Source organism: Lissotriton helveticus, chromosome 6, assembly GCF_964261635.1.
Source record: "Lissotriton helveticus chromosome 6, aLisHel1.1, whole genome shotgun sequence".
Classification (NCBI taxonomy): Eukaryota; Metazoa; Chordata; class Amphibia; order Caudata; family Salamandridae; genus Lissotriton; species Lissotriton helveticus.
In genome coordinates, this window is record NC_136067.1 from 1,237,871,384 (window position 1) to 1,237,884,993 (window position 13,610).

The following is a 13,610-nucleotide window of genomic DNA, read 5'->3' on the forward strand; positions in this document are numbered from 1 at the left end:
GAAGACTTCCCACTACTGATAATTTCTACTTTCCATGACCATGGAAGTGCCTTCCCAGTGTATGCCTGTGATTGGAGGGTCTGCCTTTTTGCAGTATTTTCCATGTACTGGTGTTCGGTGCCCTTTTGTAACATGCACACACCACTCTGCCCTTGCAACACACGGCTGCTACCTCTCACATGTCTTTACCCTTGATACTTGCACAAGTGCCACCTGGCCCACGTAACGCTTGTTCCTGAGCCTGAGTGTCTAGCACCTATTGCAGGACTATACCTCTAATTATACTCTGTTTTCTCTTATAACTGCACACTTGTCACTTTCTTTTTCTCTTGTGCACTTTTGACTACCTCATGTATTTTGGTTGCTCACAATTTTTACTCAAGTATTTTGTTGGCTCACGATTGTCACTATTACCTTTACTACCTCGTGTATTTTGTTTGCTCACTATTACCTTATGTAAGTAACGTATGTTTTTGCAATCTGTTCTTTTGTAATGATTCTCATTATGTTTCATGTCTGTTCCTAATGTGAAGCGCTCTGACGCCTTCGGGTAAAGTCCGCGCTATATAAAAATGCATAAATAAATAAATAAATAAAATAAATAAACTATTGAAACAGCCTGAGCTAGAAAGTCGTTCTGCAGCACGTGGATGGTTCAGGTTCACAAGGCGTGCACGGGCGGTACTGGTAAGCTGCTCTGATGTGGACTTCCTCCGCTAGGGGGCGTCAACGGTGCTTTGCGCTACACTCCAGAGCGACAGTGGAAGCACAGATCTACCAGCTCTACCGCAGCCTTCGCTATTACCGCACCAGCAGTGACCGCACGCACAGCATGAGGGCAGTCATTCAGCGAGTCACCGCAGCAAGAGTCTGAGTCACAGGTCAGTGAGCACAGGGAGCCTACAGGCTAAAGATGCCCACGCACCTCCAGCTGAAAAGCATGATTAACAATGCACCGGCCATAGACAGCGAGAGCAGACTGTGGCTTCTAAATGTTTATGTCTTCTCCACTAATGATTAGATTTTGGCGGCCATTTTGAAAATAACTATTTTGCTATAAGTACAAGGAGGATCAAGTACGAACTCACATTTTATACTCCTTTTTTAATCTCTGACAAGGGAAACTGAACAAAAACATTTTATTTTAAATGAACAAGTAGACATTTGTTATTCTATGTTAAACTTGATTACAAAATTAGCACGCACAAGTAGGTTAAAAACCTTCAGTGTACTACGTTTCAAAATTGACATGCTGACATAGTATGTTCAGAATAGGCTTGGAAACCCAAGATCGTAGAACAAAGTCTCCGGTTCATGTTTCTTGGACATGCCGTACAATCTGAAGTGCTTTTTTTCCTTCTTCTGTTTCTTTAGATCTGACACTTCCTTATTTCTCTTTGATGACTCGTTAAGTGCGAAAGCTTAGAGGCCTGGCGGTCATAACGCAAACAGCAGGGTCTTTAATGGTTGTACTGGCAGGGACTTTAAAATACTGCAACCCTTCTAAAGTGGGAGTTATCCCTTCTATGTTATCAGCTCTATAACTTTCAGTGACATGGTTGAGGGAAACGTGATTCGTATTGCGTGGGGAAAATAGTACTAGCAGCATTCAAGTTTTTACAGTCTCTCGCCTGCAGTCAATTTATAGGTGTTCGTTTTCGAATGACCTATTTTCAACCAGGCGCACAACTAACTAGATCCAAGATTGAGGGTGGCTGGGGCGGGGAAGGTGTTGTATGGAAAGCTAAGATTTTGAATGGGTGGGGGCATAGTCATCTTCAAACCTGGAGTTATAATTACTCGTGAGAACTCTCTTGTCAGCATGAAGTGTTGTGTTTTAATACTCTGGGCTAATATACCAGGCAGGAAGAGGATCTGTTTGTGTGACAGTCCGTGGCAAATGGGGTCGCCTAAACAGAGATGGTCCAGTTGAATACAGTTTACAATATCTTCCACAAGCTCTGTCCTAACTCTTAACTACCCCATATATTTTAGACAATTGCTTTGCTGCTTAGGCATACTTCGTTAGTTAAGTTCTCTTCATAATATATTTAACACCATACAGCACCTTTAAATTGCGGAATAGAATACCAGTGAATAATTTAACTGACTTGCTGTTATGGGAAGGATAGTTTGTGTATAGATCTTATTTAACATTCTATGCCGACTCTGTTGTACTACATGATAACCATAGGTTTTAGCTCTCGTCAAATATTCTTGATTGTGATGTGATTAGGCACTTGAAAAGCCTAAACTCATCCAAGTTTAGATAGATGTTTGCTGTAAACAATACAACGCAAATAAACCAAGCACAAAGTGTCAGTATAGTGCCCTTAAAGAAAATACAGATGCCCCAACTTGAAACTGACCCAAGCACGCCGGTAGCTGGCGAATATCAAATATTACCACAACGTGGCAATACCTGCTGTCAGTTCGTGAAGAATAACTTATTTACAACTCAAGCTTGTGAAATGTATACCCGTTTTAATTATGGCACGACAAGTGTGTTTCATCATCATTCTTGAGCAAGGCAAACAAATCATGCATTAAGGCTCCTTTCGGGGAATGATATGTAGTGGCATATCAAAGACCTTGCAGAAGTAATGGTATATGCATAAAACTTGCTTTTAACAGGAGAGTTGGGACTAAATAAGAAACACAATTGAGTATTGTTGCAGACATGCTAATGTGTACTGTGTAGCAGGAAGCAGGAAAGTGGAGACAATAAATAGGCCATGACAATCTAATTCTAGCCTCACTTACCTCATAGAGATATAGGACTATCTATTCTCATATGGAAACAGGTACTCTGACAGTAAACACCTGGACTTATTTTTTTTTTTATTTCAAGCACTGCCTGCCGTCTAACAGAACATTCTCCCTTTAACCATCCTAAAGCATTGTGAAATTCATGATTCCTCTAACCAAATGGTCTGTGTCCCCCCAACAGCCCTGTTCCTCCTCTCTACCTATGTGTCCTGTTCACCTGCATTCACACAGCAAACCGTACGTCACAGGGGAACGTTGGGTCCCACCATTGACATTGTGGAGCAGGTGGTCGGTCTCCTGGCTCTCAGGGGCGCTCTGCTCTCTGCATTCCCTATTTTCTCTTGAATAGTGCTTGTATTTCGAATTCTGTTTCTCCAGTTCCTCTCACTATCACTCTTCACATCTACTTCTTTCCCTCTCATCTTTCCTTCTGTCTTTTCTGTTTACCAGCATTATTTTTTTTCCTTGCCTACGGACCTGTTGGTTAGTCACCTGGGGCTGACTATCCGTGGAGCACTATTTCTTCTGTCATGAGGAAGACCACTCCATTCCACTCTTGAGGCTTCTTCCTTATTTGCTCTAATTTGTCTCACCCTTTCCTCTTTCTTGGTCTCCCTTTGGTCGCCTTCTGACCCCTTCAAGTGTTTTGAGGTGACCATACTGATGCTTAAAGAGTTATATTATTGATTTTTCTACTATTAGGACAATGTATGTGATCCCCACAGGAAACTAAACAATCAAATAATGTAATAGAAAAATACATCCCATCATTTTTCATCACACTTCAAATGTTCATGTGAGAGTAGATTTCTTAAGTGGACTCCTCGTGGTTTTTGCTCCCAATATTTCAAATACATTCAGAAATGTGTCAAAGATAACTGGAGGAGGTGCAGATTGCCACGTCACCATACCTTCTGCCAGCAGCAATTTCATAGTTCCAGAACTCTCTGGCTGTTATCATCCCTGCCAGGAGTCCGCCCAAGAGCTGAATAGTTGTCTGAGTGAGCACCCAGTACTCAGGATGGGCATCCAGGACACAGCAGGCATCCCGGGCCCTCCCACGATGCCTGCTGCTACCAGTCAGTTCATATATGCATAGCTGTCTAACAGGAGGATCCGTACCTGTGGTGCTTCCAAGGCATGGCAGTGGTGCCTCTATGGCAATCCTCCATGTCATGACTACCTCTAGCAATGCTGTTCCAAGTGAATGCACCCTAATATGGATACAAGTGGCCAAGAGCTCATGCTTTAATGTTGATAGGATGGAGGCCCCCCATAACCAGATTTTATAATGTAGGGCTGTTGACTGCCGGTGAGCATAGCACCTCGCCTATCCAAAAGGGAGGGGTCATCACCATAATCAGTAAGAAAGGGAATTTCCAGGTACACAACAATGTCGCAGACAATAAAGGGAGGAGGCTGCTCACATCTATCAAAAGGGGCGACGAAACAATACACATAGCAAACATCTACGGGCCAAACGCGGTGGACAAGGAATTCTGGGAGGAGCTAGAGAGTGAGCTAAGCAGGATCCCACTGGGCGAGCTACTAATCACGGCAGGAGACATGAACCTAGCGATGGATAATGCCACAGACAGACACCCACACAGACCCAGCCACACCTCACAAGAACAGAACACACTCAAAAACCTATGCACCAAACTCGCACTAGCGGACCCGTGGAGGTTACAAAACCCTAGTGCCAGAGAATACACCTTCTATTCGCACCCCCACAACTCATATAGCAGGATAGACTACATACTCATGTCCGCCACACACACACACCTGACAGACAAAACAGAGATAGGACCCATAACAGTCTCAGACCATGCACACATATCCCTCTCCTTAAGTGGCAAACACAACGAAACACCAAGCAGGAGATGGCGCCTCAACAGTGACATACTCGAGAACCCCGCTAACATTATAGAAATAGAGGTAGCGATCAAAGAATATCTCCAGTACAACGACACAGCAGACACAGAGGCAGCAACACTATGGGACGCGCTTAAAGCAACAATAAGAGGGAAACTCATGAATATCAAAGCACGCATGAACAGAGGTAGGAACAAAAAAGTCAAAGAACTGGAGGAGCAGATTAAGGAGTTAGAAAGGAACCACACGGCCAACTTAATGGACAGGAACACACTCACAACACTCACAAAGAAAAAATATGAGCTAAACAGAATCCTAAGCGAGAGAGCATCCACTTGGATCAATAAATATAAATCCATAAACTTATGCTCGGCTAATAAAGCAGGGAAAGCCTTAGCGGGCTACCTGAAAGCCAAGCAAAGGCAGCACTCAGTCGCGGCAATTACAGACGCTGACGGCAAGACACACACAGCGAATAAACAAATCCTCGAAACATTCAGGAAGTTCTACAAAGACCTATACACTGGCGATACATCGCTGGGGGCAGACGGCGGGGCAAGCCTGCTAGAGAAGCTCGACTTACCCAAAATAAGCGACGAACAGAGAGAGGCCCTAGATCAAAACATTACCAAGGCGGAGGTAGGGAGGGCCATAGACTCACTAAAACCAAACAAGGCCCCAGGTCCGGACGGCTTCACAGCTACCTTCTATAAACAATTCCAACCGTTACTCAAAGACACGCTAGTCAGAATATTCCAAGCGTGTGCGGAGAAAGGCAATATGACAGACTCAATGGCAGAGGCAAACATTATCGTTATCCCCAAGGAAGGGAAAGACCCCCAGTTCCCACACAACTACAGACCAATTTCTTTAATTAACGTGGACTGCAAAATCTACGCTAAAATCATAGCAGCAAGACTAAACGCACATCTCCCCTCTCTCATACACAAATCTCAGGTGGGCTACCTGGAAAACAGACTCTCGCAGGACAACACCAGACTGCTATGCCATCTAATCAACCGCACAGCCAACAGTGAGGAAAAGGCTGTCATGATCGCATTGGATGCAGAAAAAGCCTTCGATAGAGTCTCATGGCCCTTCCTTAACCAATGCATGCTCAAGTTTGGCTTTGGCGAGAAATATAAGGGCATGGTCATGGCCCTCTACAAAAAACCCCGGGCCCGAGTGGTGGTGAACGCAGCTACATCGGACACACTCGCACTAGGTAGAGGGACAAGGCAGGGATGCCCCCTCTCACCGGGACTATTCCTGCTGACCCTAGAACCACTCCTCCACATGATCAGGTCAAACCCCCGGATCACGGGGGTGCAGATAGAAGGTCAAGCTTTCAAACTAGCTGCATACGCGGATGACATTCTGATCACCACAAACAACCCACAAGCGTCAATTGTGGCACTCGTGCAAACAATAGAAGAATATGCACATGTCTCAGGATACAAACTTAATAGGGAGAAATCCGAATGCAAACCTATGAACTGCCACACCACCAAGGCTGTCCTGGGCACGTCCGGCCTGGCATGGCAAACGAAACCCCTGAAATACCTAGGCCTCCTCTTCGGTAGGGACCTAAGATCAACACTAGACCACAATGAAGAAGCGATGTTAAAAAAAATTAAGTCCAAGCTAGACACGTGGGGCCCCAAATTCATAAGCTGGTGGGGAAGAATTGAGACAATAAAGATGATGGTCACCCCCATGCTAAACTACCTGCTCTCCATGCTGCCTCTCACACTCACAACAGATTTCCACAAACACATAGACAAAAGCATCAACACGTTCCTCTGGGGAGGGAAAAAACCAAGAATCAGCTTAGCAAAACTCAGACTTAAAAAAGAACAGGGCGGACTGAACCTCACAAACTACAAGGCCTTCCAGACGGCATGCCTTGCCAAACAGGGTATACACTGGATAGCCCCCACACCAGAATACATGCCGGTATGGCTGGACCTGGAACGGAGTATTTTAGGTGGTGCAGACCCAATTATGGCCCTCACGGCACACAAGCACCCAGAGGCCAAAAACGCAATAATCCGCAACACAAAGACAGCGCTGCTGAAAGTAGACAGGGAAATGGCAGTAAGTATCAAAGGCACCAAATGGGAATCACTGTGGCATAACACCAAAGTCACATACAAGGGAAAAACACTAGACAGCAAAGAATGGTATAGCAGAGGCATCACAACGCCGTCACAACTAGAAGCAGGTAACAATCCACTCACCTACAAGGCACTACAGCAAACAACCTCCCCACCAAACAAGGAGTTCTACGAATTCCTAAAAATCAAAGCAGCTATCACCAAAGCAAACCTCTCGAAACTGACACCCACCATCATACAATACGCACAAAACTTAAACAAGACAGGCCACCAAACAGCGCAAATTTACAAGCTAATCACTCCACGCACCACAACTCTAAACAATAAGACACTGGCCTTTTGGGAGGAGACCATACATAGACCGCTAAACGAGGATGAAAGAGCCAGACTATGGACGACAGCGTCCAAAAACAAAATCACGCCACAACTAGCACAAACAAAATACTGGTTACTCCACAGGCTGCACTGGACACCAGCGAAACTAGGGAGAGTGGGAGCTAGCGAGAGCAACACATGCTGGAACTGTCAGAGGGCAACAGGAGATCTTTCTCACATGTTATACGAATGCCCCAAAGTCAAAACATTCTGGAACAAGGTCTACAACGTCATAGACACAGTCACAGGAAGTAACACGCATAGAGGACTAGCGGGGATAGCCACTGCCTTCCTAGCAACAGAACTTCAGTCCAAAGAAATACGAGACCTGGTCGATTTACTTCTGACGGCTGCGGTGAAAACGATCTTGGGTAACTGGAAGGACACCAGCAAAGCCACCTTCAAACGCTGGTTCAATTGGGTAACCTTCCTCCGGGGGGCAGACAACATCACTGCCAAGCAAAAAACGGCGAACCACACTGCCAAAGACAACATGTGGGTAGCCCTCGACACCTATATGGAGCAGTGACCCCCCCCCCCCTCCTTTTTCTTTCTCTCTTCCTTTCTTCTCTCTCTCTTGGCCCCACCAGGCTGCAACATTGCAAGAACAGTACAAGTACTACGAATGTTTTGCCTTTGTATATGGAAAAATTTACTTTCAATAAAATATTTTGAAATAAAAAAAATATAATGTAGGGCTGTTGAGATGAGAATACTACTTGCACAGTATACTGGTGCTTACCCCTACACTAAGTATCCTGGTTGCATTTGAAACTGTGACTCCTACTTTTCTCCCTTTTCTGTGTCGGAGGTGATGGGGCTTGCTGACATCCCTCATGTTAAGTTCCAATTCAACGTAACACCCTTGCCCATCCTCTGACATTCCCTGAACAGGTTGTGTGTCTATGTATGGTCGATTAGTGGAACACATATGGTAAGCACATTCCATTACAAATAAGACCAGTGGGATACATTTTGGATGGCTCTTGTTATAGCCTGATAAAGAGAAGCCACCCCCCGTATTAAAATTGAATTCGTGTATGAAGGCCATTAATACAACATTTGTTTTAAATGCAATCATTTAGAAGTAAATTTACATATTTGCAGGGGTATACAATTCAAAGATCCTGCTATCACAACAAAAGATTTAAGAATATTTACATTTAAGGATTTAATAACTCACGCCAAAAATTGACAGTTTCAGTTGGTGAGATGGTGCAGTGTGTGACAGCGCAGTGAAGGTGAAAATAAGTGAAACATTTGTCCAAAAGAATGTACAGTGAGCATAAACAAAACATAGCTGCCAAGGTTTCAGATTGCTTATGTGTGACATTTTCTTAAAATCTGTGCAATTATGAGTGACATTTCAACGATTATGAGTGACACTTTATCGCAAGTGAAATCAAGCAATGAAGATGAGGGAAACCTATAAATATCAGAAATTACACCCATTTGAGCAACAATAAACTCTAAGGAGATCTTAAAACTACTGCATAGCACCTGAAATGGAAGACCACTAACCGAAGACAGACTGCGTGACTGCAGTTCGCAGTAACAGAGGGCAGGAAGGCACTACAGTGCTCACCAGATGATCTCGTTGATCTGATCATTCATGACCACACGCTTGCCTAAAAATCTGATTTTATAGCATAGCTGCCAAATTTTCAGATTGCTTACGTGTGAGATTTCCATGGTTTTAGTGTACTTGTGAGTGGCATTCTACTGCCCAATGTGTGGCAAAATGAGTGGCACTTTCTCACCAGTAGAAAAAACAATGAAGTCCATATTGAGAGTTAAATATCACAAATCACCACCTTTTGGACAACGAGGAGCACTAACCAGACAATATTGTCCATTTTAACACCATTAATAGACAATCAGAAGTAGCCTGACCCACTCAGTGCATCCTAACTCCATTGACCGGATCGGAAACAGCCAGGGCCAGCCCAGTGTGTTGGAACCCTACACACTTCCAGCAACTCTACCCCTGCACTCTGACCCCCCTTACCTCCATCAGAGCCATCTCAGCCAGTTGTATTTCATTCTAGCTCCATTTGTATCCACCAGAACTAGTGTGACCATGCCCAGTCCCTTCGGAACCGTTTAACCCTCAACAGAACCATCCTGGCCCTGCCCAGTCCCATATAGTAGCCCTTTCCAAGTATGATTCAATCAGCCCTGCCCAGTGCATGCAAACAACATAGCTATGCAACACAGTCAGTTCAAGCCAATCTGGCCTCAGATACGACAACCAGAACCAGCCTATAGAGTTGGTACCTGGCTGTTTTTTAATGTGGCTGATTACGATTTTAATGTCTCAGCACAAAAATCACCGAAAGCTGGCATTTTTTCCCTTATCAGTGCACATTTAAAACAGAAAACATACGAGTAAAAAGCACTGAAAAATGTGTGGAAGTGCTGCTTTGATGGTCCGTGACTAATAAAGTAATAAACGTCCTGTTTATCATGTCTAGGCCTTTAGAAAATCTTTAAACATTAGAAAGTGTTGGTATTATTCCCAGGGAAAGGTGGCAGCCGTACAGGCCTATCCCAAACCACCTTATCCCATTCACAGCACAGCTCAACTGTGACAAGTGCCTCAGTGCCTAACTGCCAGGATGAGCGCCAGCGTGTCTTCATTGGGCTAGGAGCGACCGGGCGGTGCTCTTCTGTGCTGAATATTGCACGAAGAGTAAGTCCAGACTTCGTGGGACCTGCCTTGCTTTAGAGCCTACAGGGATTAGTCCGATGCTGCTAAAAGAAGGCTGCCACCCACCACCTTAGACCTCACACTGTGTGTGAGTCCTGGGACCAATCACCATCCACCTCATCCCAGAATGTGACTGCCGGAATATAACAAAGGCAATGAGTGCATATTGTTACAGCCAGAGAATTCGTCAAGTACTTAGGCTATTATTTTATCTCGGTTGTAATTTTAATGGCATAAACACTTCAAGAGTTTTGAGCAACTATTAGAACAAGACAATGAAGGGAGTTGTGATAGCGATCCAATTAGTAAAATTAATATTTGAATAAAGATATTATCACTGATGAGGCAATCAGCCTGGGTGAATTCTTCCATTGTTGATATTTGTTGTGTAGCAATGAGCAATTTGTTGAACATAAAATTAAGAAAAACATACAAAAATGAATGAAAACGTATGTGTCCAGTTTCAGCATTATTTAAAATGCACTTCTTATGCTAATTGGAAAAAGGTATATAAACAGAGAGTGTAATGGAGTCCGTTTTCTTTTTCAACTATACGTTTTGAAAAGTCTCTACTGCAGCCGAGTTTTTGTCAACTCTCTTGCCACAAATTATATGCCACCCAAATGCATCCTTATCTCGGCCTAGCCTGGAAGTGTGTGGGGATGGGGGTTGGAGCAGGGCGAATGTCTCATCTGCTGTGCAGTCCTGTAGTAGATTGAGATCGCATACACGCTGATAAAGATCAATTCAAAATGGTCAGGCGATTTCAGTTGATGTTTCCTAAGTTAAATCTGCCCGGCGTAAAAACGCCTCTAATACCATACGAAGTTATTCAATAAAGAGGCAGGCGCTGGAGACAGGAAGACAGGAAACAAGTTTATTCCGACGGAGTAGAACACATCAGATCAGACAACAAGGTATCGTCTCGAGGTGCTCTCTCAGCCTCTTTGAGACCTGGTCTTTTATACACTGGTTTAAGACATGTGAACGTTCTTTATTACAACAAGGGCATTGTGAAGTATGAGAACGACATCCCCGGCACCCCCCAGTTCCGGCCCATTCCAACACATGACAACAGTAGAGGCCCTTTCCCCTCATATGATCGGGAGGGGGCTATCACGCAGCTGAGTGTTCTGCCGATTCCTTTGGAATGTGTGCGCCTGATCGAATCTCAGGGGGTGGGGAGGTCATGATCAATAGTGGCTCCTTTCAGGAGAGGCGAGTGCATACAGTAGTGGGCAATAAACTGTATCCTCGGGCTAAAGGGTGACCAGCGGTTCGTACAGGCAGTCGGGCTCAGAGGAAGGGGTCATCAAAGGAGGGGTATTCATGGACGGAAAGGAGGTGTTGGTCAGGCGCGGGGTGTGATTCCCTGAGACAGAGTCATGGGAGGGGAGGGTTCATGACTTGTGCATGTGAGTGCGGGGGCAGTCAGGGTGCGCGGGGAAGGCTTGCAAGGTTCAGGGAAGTGTGCTGACGGGCGATCGTGAACAGGGAGACCATGGTACCTAAAATGGCTGTCGTGTATGCTCATACGTGAGTCTGCAAGATGGCGTAGATGATGTTCAGTACACGAACTAAAATTCCACAGTCCTCCCTTTAACATGTCTCGCCAGCTTGTCAGTTCGGATCAATCCCCATGAGACCACGCACCTCTATCTCGTATAGGGGACTCATGTGCACAGTTTTAAAGTTCAAAGTCTTTGGGCACATACAGTTGGAAATGAGTGCACATAAAGGTGGTAAACATTGAATACCTAAGCAACACCCACACAGTATCATGATTGGTATCAATATAAACGTAAACAATCTCAATCCCCAGTCCTTCAAAGTGTCCCAGAACCAGCCTCCAAGCGACCATCCTTCCTGCTCCTGGTGAACCTCCGAGGACAGTCTGTGGAGGTGTTCGATTGCTTTGTAGACTGAAGGTGAGTTATCTGGCACGTAGGTGCAACAGCTGGAGCCGATGATGCGGCATGCACCTCCACGGTCGGCCAGAACCACATCTAGAACAAGGCGGTTTTGAAGAGCCACCAGGCGGACTGCCTGAAGCTCAGCCGTGTTGTTAGCAAGGATGCCAGCGGTGATGTTAATGGTTGTTTCTACTGCCTGAGTCAGGTGTCGGATAGCGCGGCTATTTGCCATTGGTCCCCACAGAGGAACAAGTCCCTTTGCTGCATCCAGGAACTGTGCTCCGGTGGAGTCGGCTTGTTCAACATCTTCGGCGCGCTTTTGCCGGTGGTGGTAGGCTGAAGCCACATACGTGGGAGGAAGAATGAAGGCGATGTAGCACGTACCCCTCCAGCCTTTTGGGAGCCAGGTGTAAGCTTTGGTGCCACAAACAAAGTACATATTCGGGGAAGCAACAAAGGAGGGGGGGTCAGCTGAGACCAATGTTTTAGTGATGCGACAAGAACTGTGACCCACCAGCTGCGTTCCTTGTCCTTCGAGGCATACGAGTCCTGTGACATTGATGACAGACAGGGCCACGGTCAGGGTGGCAGCCGTTTGTTTCCGCAGGTGGGAGAAGGTGGGTCTGGCTGGATTGTGGAGCACTTGCATTTCGACCCTTTCTTTGGCAGGGATGTTCGTAAGGAAGGTTGAACCTGAAATTGCAGGACAAAAGGGAGCAGATGTCTTTCCTGTTTTGTTCAGCCAGAACCCATAGTAGAAGTGTGACACTGTTTGACCAGAAGCGGCGTTGTCCTTGTGGCTTTCCTGCATGAGGATCAACCAGGCGAGGCAGGATCCGTGAACTGAGAAAGGAGAAGGGATGAAGGGGATGGAGTGTCCGGTAGCATGTGGGAGCAACCCACATATCCAGCAGTTCGTGGCATTTGCAGCAAGGTTGTGCTGGTGCAACAGTTGTACGAAGGAATTGTTCCAGAACTCCTTACGCCTTTCTCGGAGCTGAGGTGAAAGGGTGATCAGGTGGTGCTCTTTCATGGTGGTTGGCTGGACAGTGGTTGGCAACATCTGGTGAGCGGGTGTGCTTTCCTCCAAGATCCAGAAGGAAGTCATGAGGAGGAGGCAAAAGAGGAAGACAATGAAGAAAGCGATTGTCTTTGATTTGTGCAAATTATCAGTCTTTGGGTTCCTGTAGCGGGTATTTCCTGTTGCTTCCGACGTCTTCTTATCTGGCGCTTCCATCATCTTCTTATCTGGCGCTTCCATCATCTTCATCTTCAAGGTGCTCGGTAGTGGGCAGAACCACAGACTTTGTTTAGCTTCTCTCCGGGTAACCCTTGGTTGCTTTGGGTCACCGTTCTGAGATTTTTAACTTAGTCAGTGGCCTACTTAGCCGAAGCTCCCTCCTTTCGACGCAGGAAATACCCTTCTCGGGAAGGCACAGTGGGATCAGAGTGTTTTGCAAGTTCAAGTGCCTCGGTATCAGGATAGCAGTTCAGTGATGGTCGGTCTTTGTTCAGGAGCTCTTCTTGGGTGCTGACGTTGTCTGTCGTGGCCAGGGTCGAGGAAACCTTCTTGCAGTGGTGTGCGTGCAGCCAGTTCTTCTTCCCCTCCACTCGAAGAGCCGTCCGAGTGGTGATCAGTACTTGCCAGGGGCCCGTCCACCGGGGGTCCAGACTCTTCGCTCGTTGAAAGTTCCGGACTAGGACGTAGTCTCCCGGTTGGATATCGTGACCGGGACCCCTGGAAGCATCGGGGATGGCCTGCTGCACCTGTTGATGAATGACAGACAACGTTTTAGTTAATTTGTATAAATAATCTGACAGCAGGACGTCGGGGACGTCGTGAATGGAGGT

At 45.8% G+C, this 13,610-nt stretch overlaps 1 protein-coding gene across 3 annotated transcripts in view; it reads left to right on the top strand.

Annotated features, from left to right (window-relative positions):
* The first annotated feature begins 701 nt into the window (after positions 1-701).
* Positions 702-13,610, top strand: part of DTD1 (D-aminoacyl-tRNA deacylase 1) — a 1,203,205-nt gene continuing 1,190,296 nt past the window's right edge. The window contains exon 1 of one of the 3 annotated variants that reach the window (XM_078648963.1): positions 702-881. The gene's annotated coding sequence lies outside the window, so the exon portion shown is untranslated. The remainder of the gene's footprint in view (positions 882-13,610) is intronic. The other 2 variants (XM_078648962.1, XM_078648961.1) reach the window with 2 other exon arrangements.